The sequence below is a fragment of the Pteronotus mesoamericanus genome, unplaced genomic scaffold (assembly GCF_021234165.1).
Source record: "Pteronotus mesoamericanus isolate MK-2021 breed Mesoamerican mustached bat unplaced genomic scaffold, CSHL_Meso_final scaffold_31, whole genome shotgun sequence".
Classification (NCBI taxonomy): domain Eukaryota; kingdom Metazoa; phylum Chordata; class Mammalia; order Chiroptera; family Mormoopidae; genus Pteronotus; species Pteronotus mesoamericanus.
The window spans coordinates 11,010,014-11,030,901 of NW_026555312.1; positions in this window are offsets into that span (position 1 = coordinate 11,010,014).

Genomic DNA, 20,888 nt, shown 5'->3' on the forward strand with positions numbered 1-20,888 from the left:
ATGTTCATTCAGATTTCCTCTTTGACCCATGGATTATTTAGAAGTGTGTTATTTAGTTTCTAAGTGTTTATTTTCTTGTTATCTTTTGCCCATGACTTCTCGTTTGATTTTTATTATAGTCAGAGAATACACACTGTCCAATTTAATTCTTTAAAATTCTTTAAGGTTTGTTTTATGGTCCCGGATATATTTTATTCTGGTATATGTTCTGTGATTGTTTGAAAAGAGAGTGCTGGGTGAGAATCAAGATGGTGGAGGAGCGAGTGGAAGTCACACTGACCTCCTCCCAGGACCAATCTGGAATTGCAACTAAATTGTGAAGAAATCACCTGGAACAAACAACTGAACAATAGCAAGAGAGGAGCCTTATAACTTGGACAAACAGAAGAATCAGCTTTAGCACAACCTGTTAAGGAGTGTGGTAGAGATTCAAGAAGGCAGAAGGTAGGCAGGGCGCTCATGGGTGGCAGCACCAGAAGGATATTAAAACAGCCAGTTGGATCCCTCTGAGAAGAGTGGGTATAGAGCATAAGTGGGGATCTCTGGCTTACAGCACCAGAGCCCAAAAAGTACACAGATAACACCCAGCTGTGAAAAGCAGCAGGGTTGCTCTCTGCCAGAGACAGGTGGCTGGAGATGCAAAGAGCCATTTAAAGGGCCAACACATAAATTTTTATTTGCAGCCACTTACCCTGGTATCCAGCAAAGGTAGCGGCAGAGTGGGCTAGAAATGCCCGAGGAGAGACTGGGGAAGGAGGCTTTGGGGAGAGAACTGAAAGAGTAGCCAGCGGTATCCCAGTGCTGACTCTTCCCCAATATGGCAGCAGCCATCTTGCTCAGGCAGACCACTCCCCCAAGTGGCAACAGCATGAGAGGACTTAATAGCACTGACACCCCCCCCCCCCCCGCCCCCGGGAGGGACTTGGCCCTGGCCCAGTAGTGCTAAAGCCTGCCTGCTGAGTACAGAGTGGCAGCCATGGGTAGTGGGTCCCTGGCTAAAGGGGGTGCAGAGTAGTCTAGAGACACTTGAGGAGAGACTAGAGACAGAGGCTTTGAGGAGAGAACTGAGAGAGTAGCTGGCTGGATCCCAGTGCTGACTCCTCCCCCATACAGCAGCAGCCATCTGGCTCAGGCAGACCACTCCTCTGAGCGACAGCAGCATGAGGAACTTAGTGCAAACAATATCAGCATGAAAAAAGACATAGAAACTATCAATGAGACAAGAGAAAATGAATAATACATTTTCTGAATTGAAGAACATAGTAGAAGGAATCAGATCAGGCTAGATGAAGCGGAGGATCAAATCAGCAAGCTGGTGGATAAGGTAGAAAAAAGAGCAAGAAAATGAAAAAAGACTCAAAAAGAATGAAGAGGTGTTTAGGGAAATGCAGGACAACCTGAAATGTAATAATATCCATATAATAATAAGAAGGAGAAGGAGAGGAGCAAGGGAGAGAGGACCTGTTTGAAAAAGTAATGATGGAAGACTTCCCTAATTTGAGGACAGAAAAAGTCACACAAGTCCAGGAAGCACAGAGGGTCCCATTCAAGAGGAACCCAATGAGGCCCACCCCAAGACACATCATAATTAAAATGGGAAATATCAAAGACAAACAGAATCCTAAAGGCAACAAGGGAGAAAGAGGTAGTAACATATAAGGGAGCCTCAATATGGCTAGCAGCTGACTTCTCAACGGAAACACTACAAGCCAGAAGTGAATGGCAAGAAATGAATACCTAGTTCCTTTCAGTCACCAATACTTGGTATTACCAATATTTTTAATACTTTTTAATCTGATTGTGACAATGATGTGTTATCTTTATTGTTACTTTATTATTTGTTGAAACTAAACCTGGTTTTGTATGTTTCTTGCCTATTTCTATTATTTTTAAAAAGCTTTAAATGACTTTTTGGTATTCTTTATCCCTTTTTTGATTAAAGGTTTGTAGAATTTTTTCCCTAAAAAAACCCCTATTAATCCTTTTTTAGATGTGTTGCAAATACTTTCCTGTTATATTACTTGTCCTTTAACTTTTTTTATATGTATATTACTATTTAGTCTTAAATGTTTAATATAGTCATGTTGTCAATATTTTACTTTATAGCTTTTGGGTTTGAATATAGCTTCAGGGTAAGAAAAGTGTTATTTTCTCTTTTCTCCTAAAACTCCTTAGATTTTACATATTGATTTTTAACTCACCTGAATATTTTTGGTATAATATATGAAATAGGGCTCTGTGTTTTATATCAAGTAATAGTGGCCCATGCACCTTATTTGTTGAATAAGCCTTATTTTCCCCATTGATATGAAATATCCATTTAATCATATATTTCGTTGTTAGATATATACATTTGTTTCTAGAATGCTTATTTCATTGATCTACTTGATTATTTCTGTGCTAGTGTCATGTTTTAATTGTTGAGACTTTATAATGGATTTAAATTTTTAAATATTTTATAATGGATTTTGACATTTAAAAAAATAAATAAAATCAATCTGCATTTAAAAAAAAAAGAAGGAACTTCTACCTTTTGTGACAACATGGATGGAACTGGATAATATTATGCTAAGTGAAAGAAGCCAGTTGGTGAAAGACAAATACCATGTAATCTCAGCTATAAGTGGAATCTATTCAACAAAATAATGAACAAAATAAACCACAGGCATGGAAACATGGAGCAGACTGAAAGTGACCAGAGGGGATGGGGAAGGAGGACACTGGTGGAAAGAAGGAGAAGAGACTAGACAAAGAACATGTATGAATGACCCATGGACATGGACAGCAGAGTGGGAATTGACTGTGGGGAGAGGGGGTTGGGATGGGGTGGGTGGAGGAGGGCAAAGGGGGAAGAATTGAGAGAACTGTAATAGAATAAACATGATTTAAAAATAAAAAAATAAAATTAAGAGTGCGGCTTTTTGTTGGGCCGAGTGTTCCATATATGTCAATTAGCTTCTGCTAGATGATGGTGAGCTTGACTTCTTTTATATCTTTGCTGATTTTCTATCTAGTTGTTCAATCAGTTGTTAGGAGTGTTAAAGTTCCCCCTGTAATTGAGGATTTGTCTGCTTTTCCTTTCAGAGGTAACAATTTTTGCTTCGTGTACTTTGAAGCTCTATTGTTTGGTTTATACTTATTAAAATTGATATGCCTTCTTGGTAAATTAACACTTTGAATATTATCTAATGTTCCTCCTGGTCCATAGTAATTTCTTTGTTTTGAAGTGTAGTTTTAATAATGTTCACATAGCCATTTCTGCTCTCTTCGGATTTATGCTTACATGGTAAATCTTTTCTGTCCTCTTACTTCCCACTTACCTATATCAATATATTTGAAGTGAGCTTCATGTAGACAGCATATAGTTGGATTGTCTCTCTCTCTTTTTTAAATTCATTCTGCTAACCTTGTTTTCTTAATTGGTGTATTTAGACCACTGACGTTAAAGGTAATTATTGATATATTATGGATTAGGTTTGCCATTTTATTTTATTTTATATTTATTCTCTATGTTTTTCATTTCTGTTTCCGCTTGTTTTCATGTGGATTATTGAACATTTTTAAAAAAAATTCCATTTTGATTTATCTTTCATGTTTGGGAGTCCATCTTTTAGTAGAGCATTTTTAGTTGTTGCTCTAAGTATTGCATCATATGTAAATAAGATCACAGTCTACTGGTATTAACAGTTTACTAGTTCAAGTGAAGTGTTGAAATTATTCCTCCTCCAATATCCCTTTACTTTCCTCTACTAAAAATATAATTTCCTAACTATATACTGTATATACATTTAGAACCTCATCAGGTAGTGTTATAATTTTTGTTGAATGGTCAAACATTATTTAGAAAGCACAAGAGGAGAAGGAAAATTGGTTGTACTTACCCACATTTTTATTATTTCTATTTTTTTTCACTCCTGATCTTCCAAGATTCCTGCTTTTATCATTTTATTTCTGTTTAGAAAACTCTCCAGGTCTGCTAGTGATAAATTATTTTAGTTTTCCTTCATCTAACAATGCCTTATTTTTCCCTTCATTCCAGAAGGATATTTTTGCTGGATATAGAATTCTGAGTTGACAGTTCTTTATTTAAAAAATATATTTTATTGATTATGCAACTACAGTTGTCCAAATTTTTCCCCCTTTGCCTCCTTCCACCTGGTACTCCCCATTCCCTCCAGCAATTCCCCCATCTTAGTTCATGTCCATGGGTCATGCATGTAAGTTCTTTTGCTATTCCATTTCCTATACTGTTCTTAACATCACCCTGCCTATTTTGTACCTTACAATTATGCTTCTTAGTCCCTGCACCTTTTCCCCTGTTCTTCCCCTTCCCCCGCAACTGAAACCCTCCAAATTATCTCCATATTTATGATTCTGTTTCTGTTCTGCTTGTTTGCTTAGTTTGTTTTTTAGATTCAGTTGTTGATAGTTGTGAACTTTTTGCCATTTTAGTAGTTCTGATCATCTTTTTCTTAAATAAGTCCCTTTACATTTCACATAATAATGGTTTGGTGATGATCAATTCCTTTAGTTTTACCTTGTTTGGGAAGCTCTTTATCTGCCCTTCCATTCTAAATGATAGCTTTGCTGGATAGAGTAACCTAGGTTTTAGGTCCTTGCTTTTTATCACTTTGAATACTTCTTGCCAGTCCCTTCCAGCCTGCAAAGTTTCTTTTGAGAAATCAGCTAGAAGTCTTATGTAACTTCTTTGTAGGTAACTATCTGCTTTTCTCTTGTTGCTTTTAAGATTCTCTCTCTATCTTTAACCTTTGGTATTTTAATTCTGATGTGTCTTGGTGTGTTCCTCTTTGGGTCCATCTTGTCTGGGGCTCTCTGTGTTTCATGGATTTGTATGTCTATTTCCTTCACCAAATTAAGGAAATATTCTTTCATTATTTTTTCAAATAAGTTTTCAATTTCTTGCTCTTTCTCTTCTCTTTCTATCACCCCTATGATTCAAATATTGGTACATCTGAAGATGTCCCAGAGGGTCCTTAACCTATCCTCATTTTTTTAGATTCTTTTTTCCTTCTTGTTGTTCTGATTGAAAGTCGTCTTCTTCCTTATGTTCCAAATCATTTATTTGATTCTTGGCTTCATGCACTCTACTATTGGTTCCCTGTAAAATTTTCTTTATTTTACTTAATGCAACCTTCTTTTGTGCCTGGATATTTTTTACGCTGTTGAAGTACCCAATGAATTCCTTGAGCATCCTAATAACTAGTGTTTTGAACTCTGCATCTGATAGATTGCTTATCTCCATTTTGTTCAGTTCTATTTCTGGAGTTTTGTTCTCTTCTTTCATTTGGGCATGTTTTTGTCTCATTTTGGCAGCCTCCCTGTGTTTGTTTCTGTGTATTAGGTAGAACTGCTTTAACTACCTGTCTTAGTATCGTGGCCTATTGTAGAAAAGCACACTGGTAAGTTGGATGGGGTGGAGCCTTAGGTAATCACCTGGGTGGGGGCAAACCCTGTGAACTGGGTCTTTGGATTCTCTGATATGGTATCATTGTTTGGTGGATCTGTGTCCGGGAGGGATCAGGGAGGGGACAATGCTACTGCCTGGCATCTGGAGTTTTGTCATGGAGGAAACTGTCTCCTGGCACTTGCCTTGATGCCAGATGCTTCAGTTTCTCCCCACTGGTGTCCTTTCAGTTGTTTCCCTGGTGCTGAAGCCCAGAGGGAATGAGCCTGTGTAAGTCCTAAGTCCATTGTGTGCCTTTTAAGAGGAACTCCTGAGAATCCTGAAGTTTCTTCCACTATTCCAACACTCATTGATTTTTACAGCCAGGAATTATGAGGACTTACTTCCTGGCTCTGGAACCCTGGACTGGGTGGGCTGGTGTGGGGCTGGGATGCCTCCCTCCCAAGGTATCCCCCATATTTTTATCTGCCGTAGTGAGTGTGGGACCACCCATTGCATTTCTCTATGCCTCTCTGTGTCTCCACGCCTCTCAGTGCATCTCTGCATCTCCACCCCTCCTAGCCATCTGGATGAATGTGGGTTCTTTAATTCCTTGGTTGTCAAACTTCCATACAGCTCGATTTTCTGATAATTCTGGGTGATATTTGCTTTGTAGTTTAGTTGTAATTTTTGCTGTAGTTATGCAAGGAGGCGAACCATGTTTACCTGCGCCTCCATCTTGACTGTCTAGTTCTTTCATGACTTGAAAATGTGCTACTTTCTTCTGGCCTTCATGGTTTCTGATGAGAAATCCTCTGTCATTCTAGTTTTTTCCATCCTATAATAAGGTTTTGCTTCTTTCCTGCCACTTTGAAGATTTTCTTTTTATTTCTTTAGCCTTCGGAAGTTGGCCTAGACAGATAGTCCCTGACTTATGACAGTTCGACTTATGATTTTTCAACTTTATGATGGTCCAAAAGCAATATGCATTCAATGCAGTCTGTACTTTGAATTTTGATCTTTTCCTGGGCCAGTAATATGTGGTAACAATACTCTCTTATGATGCTGGGCAGTGGCAGTAGGCTGCAGCTCTCCATCAGCCACAAAATCATGAAGGTAAACAAGTGATAGTCTACAGTGTACTGTGTTGCCAACGCTTTTTGGATATTATGTTTTCACATCCCATCATGTCTATAAAATGCCCATTTATGTATCCTGTTTTTGGTAAGAAGAGGATAGCAATTACTCTTGAGATGAAATTAAAGATAATTGCTCGCCTATAGTCTAATGTGTTCTGAACATATTTAAGATAGGCCAGGCTAAGGTATGTTTTGTAGGTCTGGGGTATTAAATGCATTTTTGACATATTTTCAACTTGCAATCAGTTTTTCAGGATGTAAGTTGTGGAGCATCTGTAATATGCCTTAGTGTGGATTTTATTTTGTTATTATTATTATTTTTGGCTTATCCCACTTGTTGTTCACTTAGTTTTATGAATCTGTTAGTTGATTCCTTTTGACAAATTTGAGAAGTTTTAAGCCATTATTTAAAAAAGCACTTTTTCAGTCCTGCCTTCTTTTCCCTCTCCTTCCTGGTCTTAAGGACATGAATGTTTTGTTATCATCCTACAGGTCCCAAGGTTCAGCTCATTTTTTAAAAATCTATATCTGCCTTCCAGATTGGATAATTTCTATTATTATCTTCAAGTTTATTGATTCTTTCTTTTGTCCCATTCATTCTACTGTGTAGGTCATCCATTTAGTTTTTTATTTTGGTTATTGTATTTTCCAGTTCTACAATTTCCTTTTGGTTCTTTTTAATATCTTTGTTTTCTTTGGTAAGACTTTCTATTTTTTTAAAAATTTGTTTCAAATGTGTTCATAATTGCTCTTCAAAACATTTTTATGATGACTAATTTAAAATACATGACAGATAATTTTAACAGCTTTGTTCTCTCAGTGTTGGTGTCTGTTGATTGTTTTTCTCATTCAGGCTGAGATTTTTCCTGATTCTTGTAATGAAGGGTGATTTACAGGTGAAACGTGGACATTTTGAGAATTATATTGAGACTCTGGTTCTTACTTAGACCTCTGTGTTAGCAGGCCTCCCTGACACAGGCTGGGGAGGAAGATGCTGCATTGTTGTTGCCTGTTGGGTATAGAAATCCATGCCTTTGTTGACAGCTGGTGTTTCCCCACAACTGCTGAGACGAGGCGGTAGTAGTATTGGTCCCCACTGGGCCTCTGCTGACATCACCCTGGCTGGAAGAAGCATGAGTGCTTCATTATTGCTCCTCACAGGGTCTCTGTTGACATTATGGAGGTGGGTGTGACCTCATTACTGCTGGATGGTAATAAAAGTAGTCCTCACTCACCACTGAGCTCTCTCTGACACCACTCTAGTGGAGAAGGCAGACACACTTTATTAATTCTGTGTGGAGTGGAAGTCTGGACTCCTCAAATAGCCTCTATGGGCACCATGGTGGAGGCTTCCTTATTGCCTGTGAGGATGAAAGTCCCATCTCCCTACTTTCTTCTTTGACACCACTCAGATACAATTGTTGCAGTACCTGGCAAAAGTGGAAGTCTAGGCTCCCACTTGTATTTTGTTGGTAGGGTGGAAATGGAGCCACATTTTTCTTTGTGCTGTTTGGCTGGAGTAAAACCACTACTGTCTAAGTACTTTCTGTCTGGCTAGGCTGTTCCTTTTCTTGTCCTTTGTCTAAAGAGAGCAGGCTTTTGTTGAGGGTTTTTTTTTTTTTTCCTGTGTTTGCTGGTATTTCTGGATTGCCAGCTTCTCCAGCACCTCATCTGGGATATTTGAGGCAAAAAGAAAACCCAGAGCCTGTGTTTCAGGTGTTAAGTCCCCTAGCTGGTTTGCTTACTTCTCTTCACCCTGTTTTCAGTGTTCTTATGTTGATTTTTTTTTTTTTTTTTTGCATAATGTCCAGATATATAGATATTTGTGCTTAGAGGAATAGGGAAAAGTACTTCTAGTTCATCCTTCCAGAAATAAAAGACCCAACGTTTTCTGAAAGCACCATAGGTGACTCTAAAAAAGTACAGGTAGAGTTGAGAATTATTTAGCTATGCCTACCTATTTAACACTGCAGATCTGAAGGGGTTCCAGTCTCTATTTTTGTTAGGTTTGAAACTGCTATTCCAATGATTATATCCTCAGTAAATTTGTTCTATGGTGACAATACTTTGAAGTGGGGAACAATACCTTCTTATTCTTTGGAAGGGAGGGGATCCTGGTGGCATGGAAAAGCCTTCTGGAAGCAGAATATCTGTATTATGATGAGATCTTGGGCAAGATTCTTATCTTTTTAAAGGTTAGTAAAAATTAATTCATGGTGTTTTCAAGAGTAAATATGCTATATGTAAGAGACACACCACAGAGCAAGACTAACACATAATATATATTTAAATATTTGTTCTTTCTTCCTGTGGTCATGCTCAGTATAGCACTTTTCTGAGGTCTGTCTGGAAAAGGTCCAGCCATTTTTCATATAACAAGAACAGTTTACACTACAGTGATGTAACCTGGTAGCCAAGAAGAGCGGACTGGAATGCGCATTCATGAACAATGATGACTTCACTGTACTAGTCAGCAGGGGCAGTAGAAGCTGTTGAGTGAGCATGTGTACTATGTGGCTGTTGCAATCAAAATGAATGAGAGAGTAGAGTAATGAATGTGCATCAGATTTTGCATTAAGCTTGAACATTCCGATAAGGAAACTATTTGGATGCTTCAGAAGGTCGCAGCTATGGGCAACTGGTAATTGGCAGCTTCATCACTAAAATGCGCCCACCCATACATCACGTCTCCTGCAGAGATTTTTGGTGAAACATCAAATCACCCAGGTGACCCCTACTACTGCCCAGATTTGGTGCCCTGCAACTTCTGTCTTTTCCTAAAACTAAGATCACCTTTGAAAGGGAAGAGATTTTAGACCATTGATGAAATTCAGGAAAATATGACAGGACAGCTGATGGCAACTGGGAGAACTGTGTTGAGGTCTCAAGGTGCCTACTTTGAAGGAGACTGAGGTGTCATTGTCCTATGTACAATGTTTTGTGTATCTTTTATTTCCTTCATAAATGTCTCTTTTTCATATTACATGACTGGATACCTTCTGTAATAACCTCTTTATAGTGATTATGGAAGTTATTACTTGGGTTGAGTGTTTAGAAGCCTTTTAACTTTAGGGTCAATAATAGCCAGAAAAATAGTTTGAGGGAAGTTATTGTAAAAATAGAAATGTGGATTATTAAAAAAATTAAAAATTAGGAAAAGGGAGAGAGACATCGATTCATTTTCCATTTGTTTATGCATTCATTGATTGATTCTTGTATGTGCTATGACAGGGGTCGGACCCACAACCTTGGCATATTGGGGCGATACTCTAAGCCAGCAGAACTGTGGCTTTTTTAAATTAATCCAAGGCAGGAGATAGGGTAGTGGTGTAAGCCAATAAAGACAGACTATTGCCAGTGCAAAGGAAAGGTAAAAACAAACGTGGTGTGATTGAAACAGAGAAGGATGTAAAACCATAAGGAATTCAAGGATCAGAAGAAAAGTTAGAGGTTAAGGGCCTAGAAATTTCATTAAGTAAAATTTTTCTCACTTCCCTCTACTTTCTTTTTCACTTTTGAAAGTTCCTTTACCAATTCCCTAAATACTGATGTACTTTGAGATTCTGCGCTTCCCTTCTCATATGCACTAACCCTGTATAATCTTATTCAATTAAAAGTAGTAATGAAAAAGTGAAAAGATTCCAAATCTATGCTTTCAGCTTAAATCTATCCCTTAAACTCCAGACTAATGTATTGGTTCTCTAATTATCACTGGATGTTTCTGTTTGGATATGTCACAGGCTTTTCAATATCAACATGTCAAAATTCCCCTCTCACCTGTGTTCTCCATCTCATTAAACAGCACCACCATTAATTCAGATACTCAATCCAGAAATTCTGGCATCATCTTTTAATCTTCCCTATTATGTATTCAAGCAACAACTAACTCTTGTTGATTTTTCCTTCAGGAATCCCTGGAACATAATACTGAGCACTAAGGTAAGTTGTGTTGGAAGAATGCCAAAGTATGTCAACAAGAAGGGAAATATCCTCCCTAGCTACAAAGCTAATGTCTTCTAGGACTATCTTTATACCTCATGAAGAACTGATGGAATTCTGCTAGTATGATCCTTAGTATCTAGATCAGTCATTGCCAGTATTTGAATTTTCAGTTTCATATTCTTTTTAGAACTTCATATCCTTTTATACAATATCTGTTTTTGCTTTCTGTCTTCCTTTCATCTTTATGGTAATTGCTGCTACAAGTGGAGTTATTCTTTCTCTCCTATCACTCACTAGATTAATTAGGATGGGTTAGTTTATGCTGAAGTAAAATCTTAGTTGGTTAAAGAAACAAAGGTTTATTTCTTGCTTCTGCTGCATGTCCATCATGGGTTGGCTAAAGATGCTGCCCATGTCTTCTTTCGGGTTTGAGTAAGGCTCCTGGAGCCTCTACCTTCTAGTGAATGGTCTGTTGCTGTGGCACAAGGAAGGCAGGAAGCAAGGTATATCCTAAATCATCTCTGAAATGCTTCTGCTTGGCAGTGATATACCTCAGCTGAGTTCATCTTCCAATGATCAAAGCTTCTCAGATTATCATGCCCTACTTCAAGTAAGTCAGGAAGTATAGCTCTACCTTATGCCATGAAGGTGGAAAACTAGAATAGCTGGTAAACATCTCTGATGATTACAAGACTCATTCATGGCTCTTCTGCTGGCAATCCTCCCTCCCTCCATCCCTTGGTCCATCTTTCCCTTCCTTCCTTCCTTCCCTTGACCTTGAAAATTTGATTTGCTACTCTTCACATAGTAATTGTAGAGCTAGTGGTTTTAGGTGTAGTTGATTGACAGCAGTGATACAAGATAGACTGGACAATAGAATCAGGGGCCTAAAGAGACTCTAGGCAAGTTTGAATATCAGTGAATACCAAAGTGCATCTTTTAGCATTTATCCCATAGCTCTAGGGTGCTGAAGCTCACTGTTACTAGTTGCATGAATTACCATGGCAATTGATGAATGTAAAAATTCAATATATATTTTTCCCCTGTAGTGTTTTAAAATTTTTGGTTCTGAGAATACCTTTTTCTCCCTCTTTCTGTCTCATTCTCTCTGTCTCTCTTTCTGTTTTTTCCCCCTAATTAAATCTAGGCAACAAAGAAGCATGCTCTTTCATTTAAAAGCTTTTTAGCAGGTTTAACTTGAAAGAAAACCTGACTAATGACTTCTGACAAAATAGAAGTCTATAGTCTACCCATATTATAGGAATTTATGCCAAACCAAATTTCTGTCTTGTCTCCTTATTAGTATGTTCACATTCACTCCTAGGACATTATCTCCAGAAGCAAGAGAGTGTATCATATCTGATGGTCAGTTTTACACTGTAATGAAGAAAACCTGTCAGTTGTGAACTGGGGCTATCAGTCTCATAATAGACCACTTGCTAACATTAGACCAATGCTAAGAGTAAAGCAGAATAATAGGAAATGTAGTCTACTGTCGATGTTAATGATAAATAACTATATATGAGATGTGTGCGTGTGTGTGTGTATACACACACATAAAATATACACAAATATAAAATATGTAAATTAAAAAATATATATATATTTCCCACTGTGCCCTGTGTCCCCACATCTACACACCACCGTGACGTGCTCTCACTCATTTGTGACCTGCACTACTTCACATGCAGAGCCCTTCTACTCAGTGGGCTGGCACAATGTAGAAAGTTATCCTATAGCCATGCATTTAAATAAAGAAATAGCCTTAGAATTATCTGAAACAAAGCCAAGTATTACTTTAAAAAAGATACCTGGTTTCAATTAAGCAGGAAATTATCTAAGAAGCCACTTAATTTGCTTTGGTCTGTAGTCCCACAACTGCTTTATGCTGAGTGGAGCATGAAATTAAATATGTAACAACTATCCTAATGGCTATGTTTGAGAATGCCACCACTTTAGAGTCTTAGTTATTCTGAGGGGTAACAAATACAAAAACATACAAATCAAAGAACATGGTTGCACTGAGTTTGAAAAAAACATAAAATATTAGCGCCCTCTATGTATTTGTATATATAGGTATATATGTTATATAGTTTTAAACTATTAAGTTTTTAAAAATATTTTCTATTAATTTATACATACAGGAAGTGTATCCAAGCATGTACAGAGAAATCTCTCTAACTTACAATAAAATGCCACTTCCCTGTCCCTTCTCCCTGTCCCCCAACACCTTCCCTGACCATGGAAATTCTAACACTATTTTCTTGGGTCCAACTGTAAATTATGGAAGGATCTATTAAAGAAGAAGGTCATAGTGAATTTTTACTATTTGTTGAATAAATGCTAATACTAATCCCTTGTGTGAGGTATTTATCTTTGTTAAGAGCCAAGAATACATACTATTTGCAGTGGAGAAAGTATTTATGTAGACATATAAGGGCACTAGTTTATGCAGGAAATTTTAGAAGCATTACTAAAATGACACTTCAATCAGTACTTAGTGTTATAAATGCTGGATTGTTCTCAAAGCCTCTTATTTATTTAAACGTTTTTTACAATTTTGAAACTTTTTATACTCGATTGAAATCCTTTCAAACACTAATCATATTACAAGTAAACATTAAAAAAAACTCTATAAATGCAGATGAAAGCATCTTTTATCTGCATTTTTCTTTTATAGTTTGTATTCTAAACTGATCCTTTTCCTTCCCTCCCTCCTTCCCTTCCTCCCTCCCTCCCTCCCTCTCTTCTTCCCTCCCTCCTTTCCTTCCTATTCTTAACTAGGTTATACATTCTGCCAGGTTTACCAGGAAGTTTTGACAAACAAGAATTTGACTGGGTATCTTTTTCCCCTCATGTGTGAAGTAGGACAAGGTTGAACTGAGATAGCTTGCAAAGTTCCAGAGTTACTTGGATGCTCTTAGTTTTATACTAAAGATGCTTAGTATTCAAGTTTCTACCATTGAATCTAATGAAAGTTTCTACCATTGAATCTAATGATACTTGATGATATTAAAACTATTTCCAGTTTTATAATATTATTATCTACAAAAATTCTCTGAGAAGCTACAAAAAAAAAAAAAAAGACATTATAGCAGTTTATGGGGCTTTGGATATTTTTCTAGGACAAATAATTCCTCTCCATCTGCATTTGTTCTTCAGCTTTTCTTGATCAGAGAAAGAGCATTGAGCTTAATCACACAGAAGCCTTTGGCCAAAATCTGTGTGACCTGGAGAGACCTGCATAACCTCTCTGAGTCAGATTCTTATAAACTATAACATTGCTTATTTGTACAATGGGAATAATGATTACAGTTTATGAGAATTGTGAGGGTTCCCTGGGATAAGAAAACATCACTTAGAGACACTGACACATAGTAGGTAGGGCCTCATTATCATGATATAAGTGGCTTCAATTAATTGGTGGATCATTTCAGCTTTCTTTTCTAGCTTCTGTCTTGCTGTGGCAGATGCACGGCAAGCACTCCAGGTCTGTTATTTTATTTAATCCTCCCAGCAGTCTGATGAGATAGATTTTATTATTAGCCCATTTTCTAGCTGAGAAAAAAATTGGAACAGAGAGACTGATAGTAGCTTACTCACCATTTCAGGAAGAAACAGGCAAGGGTGTCATTTTGAGTTCAAGAGGGCTTTTTGCCTGAAACTCAGCTAAAACTTTTCTGTATTAATAGGATGTATGTGCAGGATGTATCAGCCTGCAAACCATTCATCCACTTTCACCATTTGTCTTTTGGCATGAAAAGTTAGTGACCAAGTGAAGGATGATAACAGTTCTAATGTTACTCTTGGGGGCTTGAAGAAGACAGACTTGGAATTTGTTCCCACAATAGCCAAATCTTTGCTACAATGAGAGGTACTATAAAACAGCCCAATTGCATGTATTAGACAAGCACTGAAATATAAATATAAAGATAAAAATAAGTGCCTTTCTATAGATGGGGTGTGATTTATTTATACACAAGAGGTTTTAATTTTCTAATTGAGTGAGGCTTTATGCCCATGATGTCCATAAGCGTTAATGAATAATGTGTGTGTGGTGTAATCTATTGCTGTGCTAAACACATGGTGCTCCCTGCCATAGGCAGATCTGTGTATTAGAATTCGTACATGTGATATCACACCTATGAAATCAAGAAAACGAATTAATTACATTCACAAATGTTTGATAGAACAACAATTTCAAGAGTTAACCAATTCTTCAAGAAATACTTGAGAATAATATTTTACTAGGAAATAATTGGGCAATATTTTTAAAACCTCAACTTAGAGGAAAAGACATTTAATTGAAAGGAGTGAATTTGAAAACAGGACCTAAAAACACATTTGGAAATTTGAAATTCACAAGTCAAAATTGGTCAAATTTAGGTCCGAGTAGAGATACCATTTGCTCTTAGGGGTGTGGGACTAGCCTTACCTAACCAAACGTTTAGTCCTGATAGCCTGGCATGGCCCCAGGATATATAGTTTCGTGTTGTTTCTTTTCATGGGAAGTTGTATGAAAAATGTAATTAGAAAATAAAAACAAATTTGGTTTCAGGGAGCAGTAACCAACGCTTAGCTGGTAAAAAGTACCATGTTTCCTAAATTCGTTACCCAAATCTTAGAGTGTACTCCACCTACATGGTATGCTCTCTGACTAAGGACAGCAGGAAACCAAAAACTTTTAATCTCTAGTCATTCCCAGTTTCTTTTGGCTGCCATGAAAAGAAGAAAGAACAGAACCATAAGCTATGTTCTTGTGGGATTTGTGTGTTTTCTTCCTCCCCATACTTCATATTGGGCTTTCTCTCTTTCTCTCTCTCTCTCTCTCTCTCTCTCTCTCTGACATACACACAAATACACACAACTTATTTTTTCCTCCCAACTTAGGAGATATGTAGGGCAATCGGCAGCAAGGGTTATTTGGTATAATATATACAACTTTTTATGTATATGCTTGTATAAAAAAAAGCACACAACTTGAAAGAGAGGAAAGGAGAAAATACAATTAGTCAAACTCCGCATTTCCAAAAGACAATTATAATACCAAAGTCATCTTCTCAATGTTTTTTGAATTCACTCCCAGCATTTGGATGCTGGCCTTTCCCTACTTAGCAAAGCCTAAGTACACAGTGAATGAGCTAAAGTTCATGAAAGGGGATTCTCTTGGGAAGTCACAGAAACAAAACATTAATGTAGGAAAAAATGAGAATGATCACCAGAACATGTTTCTTACCTAACATTCTATGGTTAGAGAAACCCAGATTTAGTTATCTGTTGTCTATATTTTGGTCTATATATGACTCAGTTTTGCTTATTTGTAAAATGGGCACAGGGACATCTGTCCCATTGCAATTAAGAGGAATGTTGTATGAGATGAATGAAATATTGTAATGTTTAAGAGAATAATATTTTTTAACAAAGGCATGCACTATGAAATATTACTAATCAATGCTGATAAAGTTATTGTACAAGTCATAAAAAGAGTATCTTGTTCAAAAGGCCATATGAGTAAATGTTGGTCTAGAGAACTCAGCTATATCTCTAATCATATTGGCTCTTAGGGGCCTAGTCAGCCCAATAAATGTATCTTAAGTTAAATGGAAGAACTAATGAGTAAATGAATGACTGTTTCAATTTTCACTTTAGCATTAAATAATTAAAGACAATGGAAAAAGGATGGCTAATATTATAGGGTGGGGCAAATGAAGGTCTATAGTTGTGAAACAGAATTTTCCCTCCCTCCCTCCCTCCCTCCTTCCCTTCTTTCCTTCCTTCCTTCCATTTTTATCCTCATCCGGGGACATTTTTTTCATTGCTTTAGAGAGAGAGATGAAGGAAGAGAGAGAGAGAGAGAAACATCAATGTGAGAGAGCAACATCTATTGGCTGTCCTTTCATACATGTCTTGGACAGGGATTGAACCCACAACCTAGGTAACCTGGGTATATGCCCTGAGTGGGAATCGAACCAGCGAAGTTTCCATCTATAGGATGACACTGCAACTAAATGAGATGCACCAACCAGGGCTGTATCATTGTTTGTTAGTTTTTGTATTATTTTCTATATACAACTATAAACCTACTTTTGCCACACCCCGTATATAAGTATATAGTATGCATACCCCTTGTCTCTCCTCTCTTACTAATTGATTTTTCTGTCTTGCTGAGACTGAAGCTAACCTCAGAATTTATCTCAGTATAGGACCCAAGATATCTCTATCAATTAACTAAAATTGCATTTTAAAGAAAGTGTATTTGCAATCCTGAAATATTTAGGAAGATTTATGATCGAAAGGGCAGGGTTAATGATGGGGATGACAATTATCTGGGGTCTATTAACCCTGAATGATCATGAATACTTACGCTTAACCTTACCAGGACATAGAGGAGTCCAAAGATAGAGGTTTTCCTAAAAGAGATGTCATTTTTGTTCTGTAACACTGCAATGAGTAATCTAGTGTGTGAGAGAAAAGAAAGCAGATCTGTAAGAAGAGGATTAAACATAGAAATTGTCTATAATTTACATAGCAGTATTATTATTGCTAGTGTTGTAGATAAAAAGGGAGAGAATGAAGGAGGAAGGAAGAGAAATATCTTCTGACTTTGCCAATCTCTACAAGAGTGTAAAGCAGAGCTGGGCTTGAAATAAAGATCTTCTGACTTTAAGTTACTCAGTTAATTTTATTTATTTACTCATCAAAAATTTGGGTTTATATATAATTTGTGAAATTGGTATTAGATGTGCAAAGATGGATAAGATATAGTCCATGTCTTCAAGGGGACCGCAGTCTAATGAGGAAAGTGGGAGGTAAACAGATAATCATAACTTAATGTGGACTTGCTGCAGTTGTTCAGGTATCTAGTAAATGCATCAACCACTAAACTATAGTACTTTCTCTCTTAAACACCAGTGAACTACAATTTCATGTTCAAATACACATTTTAATTTAGAAAATAAAATTGATTGATAGTCAATTGTTAAAATATTCCACCAGTATCTCGTTTTGTTGAAATGTATATGTTCTATGTATAAGACATTTTAAAAATAATTTATGCCTGAAATTAACTCACACTGTGCATTGTCAGCAATCCATTTAATCATAAAATATTTCAATGCTATAATGACCACTTAAAAAAAAACACTGAGATTTTCAGTTTGTTTTAAAGTAAATCACAGTTTTATGCACTTATTTGACATGTAATTGCCAATCACTTGCTAAGGCTAACACACCGGTAGACTATTTGATGGATATATTTATAGTCTAGTAGAGGAAATAAAATATGCATCCTGGTAACATTATTACAGCAAAGAAAGTAAGATGTATCACAAAAGAGTTACAACTTTACTATAGATCAAATGTTTGTTTTCACCTAAAATTCATATGTTAAAATCATAATGCACAAAGTGATAGTGTAAGGAGTGGGGCCTTTGGGAGGTGATTGGGTCATAAGGGTGGGGACCTCATGGATGGGGTTAGTGACCTTATAAAAGAGGTCCCAGAGAGCTCCCTTGACCCTTTTGCCATATGAGGACACAGAGAGAAGTTAGCAGCCTCAAACTCAGAAGAGGGCCTTCACTCCAGCCTGACCATGCTGACACCCTGGTGTTGGACTCGCAGCTTCCAGAATTGTAAGAAATAAATTTCTGTTGTTTATAAGCCACCCACTCTGTGGTATTTTTGTTGGAAACAGTCTGAACAGACTGCAAATACATAATACTGAAATTCAAGGTGGGGAGATTACTTCTAGCCCTATGAACTATGGTATAGATTAGAAATAGTTTGTAAAAATGGCACATGGGTTAGGGCTTGAAGTAAAAAAAAAAAAAATCTGTTTACCTGCTAATCTACCTGTCTATCTGTCTATCTATCTATTGGTCATCTATTTATCCATATACACACATGGATAGTATTTTTAATAGAAGTATAGTACACATACAAAAAAAGTATAGTGTATAGCCTGAAAATTTTCACAAAACATATAGAGCCCTGTATCCAGCACTCAAATAAAAAACTAGACTATTTATTATCTACATTTAGTTTTAGTTTTACATTTAGGTCTATGATACATCCTGAGGTTTTGTTGTTGTTGTTGTGTTGGTTTTTTTTTTTTTTTTAATAAGGTGTAAGGTAGGAGTCAAGGATTATTTTCTTTTCCCATATTGTTATTTAATGATTTTAGTACCATTTATTGAAAATATTTTCCTTTACCAATTGAAAGAAATGAAGAATATTTGTCAAAATCAGTTTGATTTTGGGCCTATTTCTGTGCTCTATTCTGTTCTTAATGGTGCTCTTTGATGAACATAAATTATTGATGGTAATATATATATAAATTAAAATACATATATATATATACCTTTAGAGTTAGAGGTTATTGGTCCTATTTATTAAATTTTTGCCTACTCCCAGGTTATGATGATGTTTTCATATATTTTCTTCTAAAAGCTTATTATTTTACCTTCCACATTTAGATCTAGTCTCTCTGGGACAGATTTTTACTGTGTACAATATGAGGTAAGAGTAAAGATTTACTTTTTTGTTTTTGCATGGCTTATCCAGTTGACCTAGAACCATTTGTAGAAAATTCTATCGTTTCCCCCACTACATTGCAGTGAGTAGCCTTCTTGTCATAAATCAAATGACCTCATATATATGTTTTAGTTTCTGGACTCACTTCTGTTCTCTTGATCTATTACTCTATTTTTATGGCACTCTATACTGTCTTAATGAATAAAGCTTTATAATAAATCTTGATAACTGGAGTGCAAGCTGTCCAGCTTTCTTCTTGTTCAGGATTGTTTAGCCTTTTGCACTTCCACATAAATGTTAGAATTCATTTGTCAATTTCAACATATATACAAAACCTTCTAGGGATTTAATTAGAATGGTATTCACCTATTTTTAAATTTTGGGAGCATCTTTAGCTTTACAATATTGAGCCTTTTAATTCATGAACATGGTATAACTCTCCAATTATTCTTTCAGCATATCTCTCCTAAAAATTTTGTAGTTTTCAACACAGAAGTCATGCAATTTATTTTTAGTTTCATACCTAGCATTGGATTTTAAAAATATTTATGGTGATGTTTTCATGCTTTGACTAGTCTCCCTTTTGCTAAACTAGTGCTTCAGTCAAACACTAATCTGGGCCTTGCTGAAAGGTGTTTTGCATGTATAATTAATCATTCTAATAACTTTGCCTTCAGTAAGGATGATTGCCCTGGGTGATCTGGGTAGGCCTGACTGAGGGGATTGGAAGACCTCGAAATCAAGGCTGAGGTTGGAATCCTCCAGCCTCCACAGAGAAGGAATCCTGTCTGTGGATGACAACAGGGACAGCTTTGGCCTGTGCCTGTGGAGCTTTTTCATCCTGCTCATGACCCTTTCTGACTGTCCGGCCTATGGATGTTGGAATTGCTTTGTTACCCCACATTTGTCAGCCAATTTTCTGTAACAAATTATTTAGCTACCTGGCTAAGTATCATCTAAATATTTACCTATCTAACTATCTGTCATCTATCTCCTACTAGTTTTGTTCTTCTGACCAAAATTCAGATATTGCTATTGGAAGTGGTTCTAGAAGAAGAGAATCTTAAGGATGAATTCTCTAAATTGTTGCCAGGCAATCTATGGAATGGGTTATATAGCAAAAGGATTACTCAAAATTTTGCCATTGACTGTTCCTAATCAAATACCACTACCTCAGAAATAATAAAAGATTTTAATCAAGTTCATTAGCTAACAGAGCAGAGTCAGGATTCAAACCCAGATTTATCAGGCTAAGGTCTTTAACAGCTATGCCTTGCAACCTCCCCATAAGACACTAGGGATTTAATTAGATGTAAATTAACATTTTAATGTCCACACCCTATCTTATGCTATATTTCTAAACCAATGACTTTTTCTCATTTTGGTATTGTTGAGTATGTGGCTTTGTGGATATTGGATATGGGGAGACATATCGTAGGATGGACCAGCATTCTGATAAGGTTTGAGATATTTGGTTTTTTTCAAACCTTCATCTACTTCTTCCTTAATGATGTGTTTTCACTTTTCTGATGTCGAGGACCATATTAACCCACTCATATTCAAAAGCCAAAGAGAATGCATTTAAAAACAATTTGCTTGCTGTTCCGGCAGGCTAATATTTATGAGCCTTCTCTCCTTGGAAGGCAGGATGAGCACTAGCAGCTCTAATGGACTTGATTTCCTTGGTCAGCGCTGGCAGAAAGTATTTGCATAAAGATTTGCAGAAACAATACCTGCTGCATTTTAATTTTTACAGAGATTGAAATAATGTGTGAGCTGAATGCACCCCATGTGAACCTTGCAACCCTAATCCCTAAGGGAACCAGGAACTCAGTGATGCCTCAGCCACCCCTGAGCAAACACACTCAGGG